This window comes from Rhinolophus hipposideros (assembly GCF_964194185.1).
Source record: "Rhinolophus hipposideros genome assembly, chromosome: 12".
NCBI lineage: Eukaryota > Metazoa > Chordata > Mammalia > Chiroptera > Rhinolophidae > Rhinolophus > Rhinolophus hipposideros.
In genome coordinates this window covers 30,987,559-31,000,138 of record NC_138058.1, presented here as the reverse complement: position 1 = coordinate 31,000,138, position 12,580 = coordinate 30,987,559, and the positions used below count along the sequence as shown (strand labels likewise).

The window sequence follows — 12,580 nt, the reverse complement described above, 5'->3', positions numbered from 1 at the left end:
GGAGGGGAAAAGGGAGGACGGAGACGGAGAACTCCAGGGAGAGCTGGAGGGGCTCTCGCGCTCGGAGGACCAACTACCCCCTACGGTGGGGTGGGAGGGTGACAGCGGCACAGGTGCCTTTTGCAAGGTTCTGAATGGCAGAGGCTCTTCCGTTTCACGTGAATCTTTTGATCTTTTTTTTTTTTTGTCTTGCCGGGGGAACTGGCACTTTTAAGAAATCTTTATTTGTACATTGAAAAAAAAGTAATTCCAACAGCCCAGAAACATTTGCATTTTAGTAGAGATGGTGGGCTTTCTTGGGTTGAAAGGTAAGCCCAAGCATATTTTAAATTATTCAGTTAGTCTCATGTTGGTGGAGGATGGCCCTGTCCCAGAGCCTTGAAGGTCATAGTAAGTGGGCCAGAGGTTGCCAGCCCAATGGGGAATCAGTGAAATGGGGGGATGGAGAGCTCCAAGAGTCCTCCTCTCCCTACCCTTTAAATTATTTTTCCTGCTTTGGCCTGGGTGGGCCTGTGATCTGCAAAGCAGCACTGTCTGAGCAGTGGGCAGGGCTAGCTTCCTGGGCATGCAACTTGGGTAGTTGCATAGGGATCTTTGCTTGGTTTGATGCTCTTCTGTTGCAGTCGAAATTCTTTTTAGTGTTTGAACAAGGGGCTCCACGTTTTTACTTTGCAGTGGGTCCCACAAATTACAGACCTGTTGGGTATTTCCTTCTGGGGTCTGGCTAGGGAAGAAGAGATAAAGTCCCTGCCCCTTCCTGCTTTCCAAACACAGTAGACTTTTCCATCCTTCTGAATATGCTAAGACCACACAGAGTTTAAGTAAATAGCAACCATTGAACAATTAAAAATAGATTAAATATATGCCTCAAATCTAGTACACCTGAAGTGTATATACATACCTACATATGGCATTTGGGGACACACAAGTGCTTTAAAGATAGTAAGAGTTTCACCTTGAGTCAAGGAGAAAGAAACTAGTGGTTTACCGTAGGTTTCCTGCGGAGCACAACCACAGTCTTTGTGGACGTGGATTGGGATTGACCCACCTTTGATGAGAACTGCTAGTGTGAGGTGGTGAAAAGGGCACTAGAACTTCCGGAACACCTGGATTCTTGTTATCTCCTAGCAGCCCTGAGATCCTGAGTGAAGCTTTTAGCAATTCTTCAGTTTCTTTATAAAGCAGAGATAACAAAGCCAAGGTTGTCTTTCTCAGTTTTTGAGGCCATGGAGAGTCTAAGAGAAAGCACTCAACAAAGCAAGATTTCATTGTTCTCTAAATTCCCATAAAGCTAGGGCTTCTACCCAGTTCTCACCTTTGGTCATTGTTGCTTTTCTCCCGGAGATGCTGAAAGAGATCCCACTCAGTCATTCCTGGACTTCCAGGAACCCAGACATTTGTCCATATCAAAATTATCCATTTCTTGGGCATCTCTTTGGTTCCACCCTCCAGTTTCAGAGTGCCCAAATGGCAAGGTGGCAGGTAATGTAATTACTGATTTCTGCCGGTAGGCAAGCTGAATTGGTGTCATCACCACTCATTCACCCAGCTCCCTGCTAATAGCAGTGAATAACTGGCCCAACCCTGGGACCAAGCAGGTAGAGAGGAACAAAGAAAACATTCAAGGTCCAGGATTCACCAGTTCCCCATTTGGATGCCCTGATACGAGACTACAGCAGGTTTTTAGCTTCTCTTAGCTTGGAGTTCAGTGTCTGTAGTGTCAGGATAATGCCCACAAATAGGGTTGCTGGGAAGATTAAATGGCTATACAGTGAAGGTACTGTGTTAAGCACACTGCAAATAGAAAATTAATGGCAACCCTTTCTTTTTTCTAGCTAGCTGGATTATTCAATGCTCCCCCCCTCCATTCCCAGTCAGTCCTTCATGTTCCTCTAAAGAAAACCTTCCAGTTTCTCTTCTGCCTTGTTCATGACCCAAAAGGGGCGTTTTGATGTAAATGTTTCTAGTAGGTCACCTCTTGGTCCTCTCAATCAATTACTAACTCTACTCCAGCCGTTCCAGGGAATGGCGGTATTGGGTGAACAACTCAGATATGTTTATTGACCTGAATATCAAGGTGTTATTAAAGTCTACTGGATTGTTACCATAATAGGGGGTGGCATGGGTTTAGGGGTTTAATTTAATATTACTGAAAGAGCTAAACACCCACAACTCTGTCTCTCCCCCACATCTAGCAAAACAGGGCAAGCAGCTCTGAATATGATCAAATCAAGGGTGTCGACTCAGAGTGAGCTCGTACAGCTTCAAAAGTAATGTCGATCTGCTCACAACTTCACGTCAACCTAGCAAAGCCCCCAACAGGACCCCCACCTACAAGCCTCTCAATCCTAAATCCGGGGCGGGGCAGCACCCCCTCCCGGATCCTTCCCGCCGGCCGCAAGGAAAACCCGGAGCTCGGAGCCGGAGCGACCCTCTGTGGCCGCGGGATGGGCATGCTCAGTAGACCCGCAGGTCTTGTTTTACTCGGAAGCTGGCCGCGGCCCCCGCCCCCTCCCATCCCGCACGGGCACCCGGACAAGCAGACATTTTAGTCTGCTGGGCAATCCGCTGTCTTTCGTGTCCTTCGTCCCCTCTTCCTCCCACTTCTCGCCCGTCGGTGTCCAGTAGGGCCGGTAGTGTAGCTCTCCCCGGGGTGGGGGTGGCGCCACCCGGGGCGCGCGTGGTGGGCTGATTTCGCGAGGACTGTCGTGTACGCTAAGGTGTGTGCGGCCCGACCCGCCGAAGCCCCCCACTACCGCGGCGCCCCTCCTCTCCGCGCCGCGAGGCTCGCGCAGCTGCGCGGGGGCCTGTCCTCGTCTCACCCCGATTCTGCCCCTTCCGTATTTCTCAATGACCGGCGCTGGAAGGACACTTCCGACGGGGGAGGGAGCGGGTGTCATTAGCACTCGGTTTATCAGTTCCTTCCGGTCTGCAGGGAGCCCAGCCCTGCGCGCCTCGGGCGCTGTGGTGCCTTTATTATTTTGTTTAAATAAGCAGTCGTGTGTGCCCGTGTGTGCCAAGTGAGTTTGTAGCCCAGCTGACTCCCCAAGACCCGCCGGCAGGAATGGAAACCCAAGCTCTCTCGTAATGAAGGGGATGATGCAAACTTAGAAGCTGACCCGGCGCCCGGGAATGGTACCCCCCCCCCCGCCCGCCCGACACCCGGCGCGCGTCGTCCCGGTCTGGGTATGAATGGCTGCAGCTAGATTGCATAATCTGCGCAGTATAAATAGCCGGCGGGCGGGCCGCTGACGCGCTGGCTCGTACCGTTATCGTGCAACACTTCATCCCTGATGCAGTTCACTCCCGGGTCATTTTCCCTTTCAGCGGCAATGCTGGGATTTTAAATAGCAGAGACGAAAGGCTCTTATCCCTGCCTCCCTCCTCCTTTGCGTTCATATATTATGAATGAAACGCCAACCTCGCGGCTTCCTGAGGTGCTCCACTTCAGGTAGGAGAGAGGCTCAATGTCAAGGCAGCGGTCCACCAAAGCCTGTGTGTGGACTTGCGCTGGGGAGGAAGGGAAAGCAGAAAATGATTGACAGGGCTGGGAAACCTTGTCGAGAAAATGTAACCGCTTAGGGTTTGCCTCTGGAGTTTCAGTTTGCAACTCTACAAGCCTCAGTTAATTCAAGAGTGGGTTATGCAAAGGGTCTTTCGACTGTGGCTGCTCTTTCTCCCACCGCGGGCCGCCGCCTCCGTACAAGTGCTGTTTCGTTCAGAACACCTGGTTCCCTTTCCCCTCTGAGGCAGTTAACATCTCCGATTCTAAGAGCCCTGAGAACCTTGGAAGTTGGGGGGGAAAGCTAGTACGACCAGTTTAGCTAGTCTCCCGTTCTAGAACTCTTCTTAGAAGCCTCAGCTATGTTCAAAGGTAAGGAAGTCTAAAAACTCATTCTTGCCAACTGTATTTCACAAATGTGTGGTCCTTTTAAACATGAAAGTATGCAGAGGGGTTTTCTTCCCTTCTCTCAAACACCAAGTTTCAACTTAATATCTCAAAATAAAACTTACCAGTTCTTCACAAATGGATGAAAGGTGTGTGAAAGGCAATGGTCAGACTCGTTATTTTTAAAATTGGATGCCCATTCCTTCAATTCGCATTTAAAGGGCTAGGTACTCTATGAGGCAATGGGGATACAGAGGTGGATGAACCCAGGGACCTGCATTCTAGGGGTGCCATCAGGTGGGGCAACAGCCCTGAAAAGAAAACGTTAGGGCAATGGGGTAACTGCTCTAAAACATGAGGTAAGCAGAAGAGAAAGTAGAGATCAGGGAGAAGAAAGCTGCCCAGAGGAAGGGCTGTTTGAGCCAAATCTTCGATGGCAGGCAAGAATGCAGATAGATAAGTGGAAGTTCTCGGGGATAGCCTAGTGAACACAAAGGCCCTGAGGTATGAAACAGTATGGGGGTGGGGGCGTAACAGAAAGGCTATGGAAAGGGGTAGGAGCCAGGTCAGAAGGCCACCCTAAAGGAGGTTAGACTATCTTGAAATCCTGGAACCTTTTGTAGCGGTTCACAGCTAATCTTTGTCCACTCAGTTCATTGCAATGGCCCCTATAGTTATGCAAATATAGGGCAAGTGGGCATCCATTGTTCTGGGATCAGGGCATAAAACCAAATTCACAAACTGACAGCCCTAGGACAGATAAGGACCCAGACAAGTTTAACTGCCTTTTTTTTTTTTTTTTTTAATCTAGCTAACTGTTTAAAATCAGAATGTTTCACATTTGGGCTCCTCCTGAAAAAACTCTAAAGATGTGGTGACTGTGAGTGCTGAGTTCCTGCTTGGTCACCATTGATTGGTGCTGAGTGGTGGCTGCCCTGACTATCAGGCTTCTGGCTCCTATAGGCATTTGAGTTTTTGACCTCTGGCATAAAAGAATCTTTTGTGACTGCATCAAGATCCCACTCTGAGCCCCAGGTAGGTAGAGCTTGTTACTGGGTACAGCAATTTACTTGAGGGGCCCAGGGCTTCTTAGGATGAAAGACACCAACCCCCTATCTTCTGCCCCAAGATTCTGTATTATAGCTACAGGCCAGGCAGAGTGGATTAGAGTGGGCTCAGCCCCAGCCCAGTGGCAGGGAACAATGAAGTCCCTAAAATAACAACTAACACTTATCCTCAACTCAGGCTCTGTTTCTAGGGAACTCAACCTAAGATAACTAGGCTCTCTGCCAACAAGGCAGCTGGAAGTTCAAGTGATCAACTGGAAAAATCACCAAATAGGGTCACGTTGTACCCTAAATTTGTGGAGAAACTTGTATAAGTTGTATAACCAAAGATTTTAAGCAGGAATGCTAGACTCAGATTTACATTTTTAATAGATTACTCCAGGTACAGAGGATGGTTTGCAGGGAGCAAAGCAAAGACTGATTAGGAAGAAATTTTCTTCTTCCATGACAGGAATAACGGAGCATGACAAAGCACAGTGGGAATGGCCATGAAGAGGGAAAACCAATTCCAAAGACACAGATGGGGTAAAAATGGCTTGGCTTTGTGATCTATTAGACATGGGGACTAATGGAGAAGTCTGGGATGACTTCCAAATTTTTGACTTGGGAAATTGGATGGATCTTAGTGCCTTTAACATGATAGGGTAACAAGTGGGGAGGAGAAGAGGGGCTTGGTCAAACAAGATGGAGAGACATAATAGACAGTTGCCACCACTCAACTCTGGGACCCACAAAACAAGTCAGCGATTGAGGAATCCAAGGAAACCAAAACACAGGGCCGTAGAACCTAGAGATAGAGATGGAGAGACAGTGCCCTGAGGACATCATGTGAGCAACCGGATTCAATCTTGCCGGAAGCCTGAGGATAATATTGGATATTTAAGGTCAAGTTGCCATATTTTGGATAGTGAAAAAGATTGAGAGGAACTAAGGAATGGAACATAAGGGGAATTTTAGAATGTGTGTTTGCAATTTAATGGGGACATCTGGGGTCAGTGCCAGGGAGTTTCATAGAGATTCTGATTTAATAGAATGAACTTCTCCCAGGAAGTTACTCAACACATTATGAGCTGTACTGCTGTCTCTTTTTCACCTCCCTGTCCCACCGTCATCACCTTAATTCACATCTCCAGCTCTCTTCTCACCCTTAACATCAGGCCTCATTTTTATTACCTTTGTTCCCCAGCCCCTTTCTTCTGTAAAGACCATTTTCTGTAAAGACTTTTTTCTGTAAAAACTGAGAAAGGAAGCTTAATAATATAAGAGAATAAGAGTCTTTAGAAATGGAAGAAAATGAAAGATTATATGTCTGTGGCAACTGTGGCTCCAATAAACCAAACATTTTACCCAAGCGTTTTGGAATGGATAAAGAGAGAAGAGGAAAACAAAACTCAATAAGATATGGTTCTTGTATCAGTTAGCTTTTGCTGTATAACAAACCACCACAAAATTTTATGGCTTACAACAATAAACATTTTATTATTTCTCATGATCTCTGGCCCGTCAATTTGGTGGCTCTTCTGGCCTCTGCAGCTCAGCTGGGGCTGAATGGTCCCTCACATATCTGGTGATTAGCAAACTAATTGGTCAAGTAGGGCCTGAACTGTGCTAACTCAGCTGTGCCACATGATCTGTTATTCGCCAGCAGGCCAGCCCAGATTAGATCACATGGTGAGGGTGGCAGGGTTCCCAGGTCAGCAAGAGAGGGCAAACCCCAAAGTGCATGCCTCTGCTTGCGTCACATTTGTTAATATCCCATTAGCCAAAGTAGTCACACAGCCAACTCAGGGTCAAGAGTCAGGGAAGAGTGAAATAGATTCTCCTTCTTGATGAGTGGCAAAGTCACATGGCAAGGGTTGTGCTACACAGATGAGAGGAAGTTGTGACCACTTTTACAATCTACCTTAGTCTCTAACCCAAATTTCACAGTTAGAAAAGGATGTTTATAATAATACCATGTTTCCCCCAAAATAAGACCTAGCCAGACAATCAGCTCTCATGCATCTTTTGGAGCAAAAATTAATATAAGACCGGGTCTTATATAATGTCATAATATAATATAATATAATATAATACCCGGTCTTATACTAATTTTTGCTCCAAAAGATGCATTAGAGCTGACTGTCCAGCTAGATCTTATTTTCTGGGAAACACGGTAATATACATTGATCAAATATATTTGATAAGTATTGTTTATTTATGTATACACATGAATAATAAATATTTTATGAAATACACTATAAGCATAAAAATATATGTACCATATATTTTTACACAAGTGTCACATTTATATATAGGTATACTATTTATACTATTTATATGGTATATAGAATTAACTTTAACATTTACAGTCACTGATTTATGCCCAAGTAACTAAAACTGCTTAATGCTTAGTTTTGTGTGTGTTACAAAACTCTTCACAACTGATTGAACGAATAAAGAAAGAGATCTTATGAGCTACTTATTATGGTTGCCCTTTTTTCTCAGCATGAAAATCCTGTCTCTGATATGCCTTACTTCTTAAGATAGATATATTCCTAAAAAGATCTGGGTAATTAAAATGTTGGGAAACTAAAGCACATATAAAAAACACTAGGGAAACTTAACTATTTAAGGCTGCTGTATATTGAATAATTTAGAAAAGCAAATAATCATCCCTTAACTTTGTTCATTGTATTAATTCAGATTTTACACATAGTTTTGGGATTGGTTAAAGCAAGCCTCACTTGTGTACTTTTTTGTTGATGCAGAGGTGGTGCTTATGGTGGTGATGCTGGAGGTGTTGAGAGGTGAGGAAGGTGGAGGAGGTGACGTTGGTGGGCGTGCTGGTGGTAGTAATGGTGGTGGAGGTGGTGGAGGGGGTAGTGGTAGAAGGACCTGAAATAGAAAACTTCAGTTTGCTGCAAGAGTTTCCCTGTGGTCCTCTCACCGGGTCCCACACTATACAGACAACTGGGCAAATACATTAAAGAAAGGAATAGAAAAAACAACAAGAAAGGAAACGTGGATAACGTAGGAGGTGCACTGTAGGCCACGCAGTTTCTCATGCTGCCAGAAGGGGCAATCAAGTACTCTTCTTTCAGGCCTCAGTTGGTTATCCCTTCCTCCAGGGAGACTTCTCTCACCTCTTCCCAGCTGGGCTAGGTGCTCCCCCCATGTACACCCTCTCCTTCCTCTGTCCTAGCCCTCTCAACACGTTTTGTAATTGCGAATCTGCTTATCTGTATTCCCACTAGACGGTAAGCTCACTGAGAACAAAGACCATGTCTTATTCTCTGTTATTCAACCTAGAGTCACTGTGGCACGCAGCGTGTGCCGTGTGATACTTCCTCAGTAAATGAATGACAAGCCACCATGTCTTGTCTTCTTCCTTCCCATCTAAAAGTACATTTTGCCCCGTGACATCAGAGAAAGTCTGACCTTCTGAACGACCTTTCATGTTGCTGCCCCAGCATGCTGGTGTCAGATAAGGGCTGGGAGGGTCCCCCAGTTAAGCAGGTATATAAAATCATGGAGTACTAGAGTTCAAAAGGACATTAAAGAACCACCTATTTTAAGACAAGGAGATTGGGGCCCAGTTAAGCCAAGTGACTCAATAAAAACCACACGGATAGGGTCACATCCAGAATCATAACTCAGGGACTCAAAGTTCAAATTCCATGACCAAGGTGCCTTTGTTGGAATACCAGATGGACCCTTGACACTTAGAAAATGCCACTTGGCACTTCTAATTATGCTGGTTGCTTAGCAATGTTGTATGTAGATCATTCATGAAGGAGAAATTGGAGACTTCCTTTTAGCTACTCTGATAAATATATATATCTTGCATTATGGCTCACATTAAATTCTACTGGATACTGCTGATCTGGAGCAATAATGGAAATTCCTTTCTCCAGTTCTTGCTTTAGAAGAGGTTATGGTTTTAGATTTTGACTTGAGTGTAGTTTTCTCCCTCTGGTTTTCTTTTTCCTTATACTGAACTGTCACAGTGGCCAATACAATGCAGGGAGATGCCTGCTAGGGAAATTCTGGGAAAGATTTCAATCCCTGAAATAAAAGGATGGAGGAAGAAGGAATGCCCGCTCCCCGCCTTGCCATCGCCCGCCTTTAGACCCACTGTCTTGTGTGAGGCATGATATGATGATGTTCAGTGCTCCCGGCCAAGAGAGTCAAAGGAAAGCTGACCCAGAATCTTGAAATTGCTGAGCTATGAGTTAACCCGACTTGGAATCCACCTACTTCTGGACTTCATGTTATGTGAAATAGTAAATATTTATTATTTAAGCCACTTTTTACCAGTGTCCTGTTACTGGCGACCAAACTAAATGATTTATGCTATATTCATTTGTTGTGTGCACACCACTCCCTGTTTTAAGTAAATTCCAGTGTTTCCATAGCAGGTGCCCGGCTGGTGTGCTACCTGGCAGAAGAGGGCCAAGAGAGTCAACTCCTAGCCACATCTCTTTGAGATATCATCTGCTGACATTTGTAGGCTGAGAAATTTTTGTTGCTATTCATGTAACAACTAAACACTGGACAGTCTAAAAAAAACCATAAAAATCCCTAGCCTCTGTGCTTACAAGCACACGTGTATGCTTGTAACATGTTGTGTCAATGGTTTTATTGTTATTTGTGATTATAAAAATAAGCCCTGTTTATTGTATAAACATTTAAAGTGCAAAAAAGTATAGTGAAGAAAATAATCTTGCAGCAATCCCACCACCCAGATATAACCCTTGTTAATATTTTAAATGTATATCTTTATGGACTTTTTCCATTTATAGTATATATTTAATAAAATATTATATAGTGTATATTTTAATAAAATAGAATCAAACTAAAGATACTCTTCTGTAGTCCCTTTAAAAACCCTCAGCAATGATACGCATATGTTTAGAATCCTAAATGTCTCATCCATGTTTTCCAGAAAGCAGCTGTGAGTTGATATTAATTAATTTCTTTAGTCTTAATGTACATGTGTACAGATGTAGAAATAGATGGCAAATAGTTGAAAGATGGCAAAATAGTTTCATATAAATTATTTTATTCTTTTGTACCCCAAATGTAACTCATCTAAACTTCTACTTGAACATTGATAACAAATATTGAACCTATTTGTTCAACTAGCTTTTTTCACTAACTAAATCATAAATTCCTGAAGGTGATGGGGAAGGCAATGACCAAATTACACACATACTTATATTTACCAGAATGCATAGTGCATTCAAAGTACTCAGTAAATGTTTGGAATGAGCAAAATATATGTTTGTACAGTTTTTGTTTGGCAATTACTGTAGGCAAATTACTGTCAGTAAATTTACTGGTAAATTTACACTCCTATTTGTATTGAATTCGCATTTCAAACCAGCTAAGGTCACACAATGATTAAGATCCCAAAAGAAACAAAGGAATATTATCATCATCCTCGTCACCATCATCAGTCTTTTAATGGTTCTGAACTTGAAGTTTCTGCCTGAAGTTCTGTCTGCTAGTTCTAGACCTGAATTTTAATCATTGATGTTTTACCCAACACCAAACCGCTCAAAGATAAGTGGAAAATCCATCAAATACCTCAATATTCTAATAAATGTGATATTTTTGGCAGCAGATTTAAAAAATTCAGGTAGCAGACCAAATGTTTTCATTTTTATCCTGATACTTGCTGTCACATAGCTGTATAACCTATACTTTCCTATTTCTTCTTCCTCATTTCCATTCTCTCCTAAACCCACCACAGACTAGATTTTGTCCTCACCACCAAACACATGCTGTTCCTTGGGTAGGTCCTTCCATCTGATTGCCAAACCTGATGGTCTTTCTTCAATATTGATTTGTCACTTACCAAAGCTGACCACTTCCACCTTCTTGAACATCTTCATTCAGTGGGTTCCATGACCCTAACTTCTGGTTCCTCTTTGCTTATCTGTTTATTCACTTATTCAGCAAAATTTTACTGAGTACCCATGTTAAGTGTTATCATAAGGGTATGCAATAACGTTAACAAAACTGGCATCTATTGAGTGCTAACCAAGTCCCGGGCAATGTTTTTAAATTTCAGTACTTTTCATGCATGAACTCAATCTCACCAGAGCAAGGGCTAGCAAACTTTTTCTTAAACGTAAATTTTTTTGGCTCTATAGGCCCTATGGTCGACTTTGCAACCCCTGTAGTATGGAAGTAGCCATAGACAATATATAAATGAGTGAGTATGGCCATGTTCCAATAAAACTTTATTTACAAAGCAGGTGGCTAAATTTGGCCCAGTGGCTGCAGTTTGCCAACCCCTGCTCTGAAAGTTCCACCAGGGCAGGAATTTTTCTCTGTTTTGATATACGGTAGTTTGTAAATATTTGGTGAATGAATACTAAGAATAAGAATTATTCTATCTCCGTTTTACAAAGGAGGAAATTGAAGCACAGAGGTTACATAACTTGCCCAAGGTCACCAACTGGTGACAAATCCAGGATCTAAACCCAGAGTCTGTTGTCAGATCCTGTACTCTTAATCACCACACTCTACAGCGGTGTCACAGAGGAGAAGGTCATCAGTTATTTTCATGGGAGTCTGTCTGGAGAGGCTATTTTAACTGGGTCTTGAAGAATGAAGAATTTACCAGGAAGAAGAAGGAAGGGAGAGGCTTTGCATTCTAGGATGTGGAAACAGACACCTGATACAAAGTGGCATAATGAGCAAAGTGGCAACAAAGGAAGAAAGGGGAATGGATTCACTTTTCAGTAATTCACATGTCTGGACACAGGGTTTGTGGTGGAAAGCTGCGGAGATGGGGCTAAAGAAATACGCCAGGGGCCTTGTGTGACATGTGAACGAATTTGGATTTTAACTTGATGGCAGATGGGCTACTGAAGTGTTTTGAGCATGGGAAAGAATGACCATATTTGCATTTTAGGTCAAGTTTTAAAGTTACATTTTATTTTAAAATTATGTGACTACACGCATACCATACAACATTCAAAAGCTGATGTCTTTCTCCTGCTCCCCACTAGCCATCTAGCTCCCTGCCGCAGAGACACCCACTGTTTCCAGTTAGAAAGACAACTTTCACATATAATGAAAAGAGTGGATTGCTTTGAGGTGAGCTGTATGTCTTACTAATTAATTTAATTACTAAAATTAATTAGTAAATTGATTTAATTTTTCTCCTTAGGGTGGATGGTAATGAAAAAAGGTTGAGAAAGACTGCTCTACACCTTTACAAATAGTTCCTCTGTTAAATCCTCTTCAGGCTGACTGTGCATGTGTTTCTGCCCAGGTGCCTAAATGATAATGGATATTGAGGCTTGGATAAAGGGTAATAGTTATCCACATGGTACGTGGTCATAGAGAAAGGGCAGCATACTGTCTTGGTAATAAATAAGCATGGACTGCTGGAATTAGAATCCTGGCTCTGCCATTTTCTAGCCATGTGACCTTAACCTTTCTGTGCCTCTCTGCAAAATGGGGATTATAGTAGTACCAACATCCTAGTTGTTGTGAGGCTTTCCCTCAGTGTGTGTTAGCTATTGTTCAAAGAGTGGGATGATAAGAGCATCAAAGGAGGAGATGGTTCTGCAAGAGGGTGGAGTGTAAAGATTTGGAAGTAGGGTCAAGGAACGTGGAGAATGTC

At 43.4% G+C, this 12,580-nt stretch overlaps 1 protein-coding gene across 1 annotated transcript in view; it reads right to left on the bottom strand.

The window, feature by feature from the left end:
- SPRED2 (sprouty related EVH1 domain containing 2) overlaps window positions 1–3,283 on the bottom strand; it is a 108,107-nt gene extending 104,824 nt beyond the window's left edge. Inside the window, exon 1 of the mRNA XM_081068726.1 lies at window positions 3,268–3,283. The gene's annotated coding sequence lies outside the window, so the exon portion shown is untranslated. The remainder of the gene's footprint in view (window positions 1–3,267) is intronic.
- Between the last annotated feature and the right edge of the window lie 9,297 nt (window positions 3,284–12,580).